Source organism: Dreissena polymorpha, chromosome 11, assembly GCF_020536995.1.
Source record: "Dreissena polymorpha isolate Duluth1 chromosome 11, UMN_Dpol_1.0, whole genome shotgun sequence".
In the NCBI taxonomy this organism is placed as follows: domain Eukaryota; kingdom Metazoa; phylum Mollusca; class Bivalvia; order Myida; family Dreissenidae; genus Dreissena; species Dreissena polymorpha.
Window position 1 is genome coordinate 44,295,876 of NC_068365.1, and position 2,145 is coordinate 44,298,020.

Here is a 2,145-nt window from a genome sequence, read left to right on the forward strand (position 1 = left end):
TAATTATATCATTATAATGTTCTTATTTGTGTTAACACTGTGACAAAGTGCTGTGGTATCTCATAAATACATGTAATAAAGCGCTTATTTAAGTTTTGTTAAATTACACCTGCGTTATAATAATAATTATAATAATAATAACAATAATTTTAATTATGATAATAATTTTAATTAATTTACTAGCTATTTTATCGAATATAAGCGTTCCACTGCAAATATATTTTATATAAAACTTTTTTAAGGGTATCTTTAAATTTGCTATTTTAGTGGATATTCGCAGTGGACTCATCTTCGTCCTCAGTTTTCGCAAATAGTGTACCATAGGTCGCTACCATAAGCCTAATAAACTGCCAATTGGACTTCATAATTAAAGCGTTGTTGTCAATAATGCAACAAACTGCGAGACAATACATATGCATCGAAGGTATTTTCTTACAAAATATCATACATATGTCATTGCCATATTTGTTTAAATGGAAACCTAGGAACAATTGCGACTTTGTACGAGATGTTACGTGCGATGTCAAAAATGTAGAACACACGCAATTATCGCAAATCGATTCAAACTCTGATCCTGATATTCTTGTGAGCGAATTTTCGAAGTATTTAAATTTAAAAGGAACAAAAATAGTTTAAGCACTTGTTAAACCTAAAAATAAAGGATTTACAGACTCTGAAAAAAATAAACATAGCTGGTTTAACGAAGGATGTAAAAAGAAGCATAATCAATGTACACGAGCTTTATACGAGTTAAATACAAATAAAAATGGACAAATTCGTTTGATGTCGATACATTTTTACATGAATTTCAATATAGGTTAGACACAGAACCTTCGTATCCCGAACACTATAATCCGATATCGATAGAAGAAAGTATAAGGGCAACATCACAGTTGAAAAACAATCAAGCTCATGCGCGTGACAATATTTTATAAGAATATTTTACTTACTCAATCCATGTCATCGTCAGACCAATAGAAATATTGTTTAACTAGATACTTCATGATAACAAGTTTTCCCCGCAGCTGGCCAATGTATGAGTGTTTAAAAAAATATAGCCGTTCAAATTATGAACTGCGTAAAGCTGCTGCCTGTATCTATGAAACATGTCGTTATAATTAATTAATTAAAACCTATAAAAAAAAAATAAACGCGCGATTATCCTATGACTTGTTTATTGAGCTATATTTGTAATATCCCTAAAGCCGTACAAACAGATGGATTGTTTAAGTATAGTTTCACTCATCTAGTACAAGGACAAAGCTGTTAATTTTAAATTGATGATTGAAGTTGCGCAAATTGCACAGTTTGCTGGAATATCCTGTACGAGGTTTTATCCTGTACGTGGTTTTATCATGTAAACGGACGTACAGTTGTGCCTTTTTCTTGCAATGATATTGAGAGGCATGTATTCCCTAGCACGTGAATACTTACTTCTCGTCACATGTTCGCATTTATTGTGTATTATAAACATTCCATCTATTATTTATCTTATTTTATGAACAATTTACCAAATCTGCTAGCAGTGTAACGCCCCATTTAATTATTTACATTATCTTTGAAATATTTTTATGTAAAGGAAGAATCCAACCCTCAGATCAAGAATCAGTGAAGCGCCCCTTCAAAAGTAGATTGTTAAACAATGCACTAAACACAATTAAAAACCTATCAGAGTAAATACCATATTTAAAACATTCTCTCAACATAAACCAGGCCCAGCTGCCTTTCAATTATTTAACTGTTTACACACACAAACAATTTCACTACGAGCAAATGGCAAATTTAATTCTTGAAAAATACAGTCTAAAAAATTTTCCTTCATATATCTATCAAAATACACAATGCCTTCGTCACGCCGATAAAATTGAGATTCAGGGTTATTAACAGCTTTAAAATAATCTAAACAATGTTAGAATGATGGACATTTTTTGCTGTTGTTGACAACATTTCCCATCAACGTTTTCCAATATAACTTAGCATTTGACTCCTAGATGCAGTCATTATTTTACTATTACTATCAGATGGAATATTTCTATAAGTAGTTAAATTTTTGTAGAAGCAATGATAACAAATTAACAATTCACATTAAGGACACGCGTTGTTATCATCATAACTAGATAACAGACTTTTACATAAATCATGAGG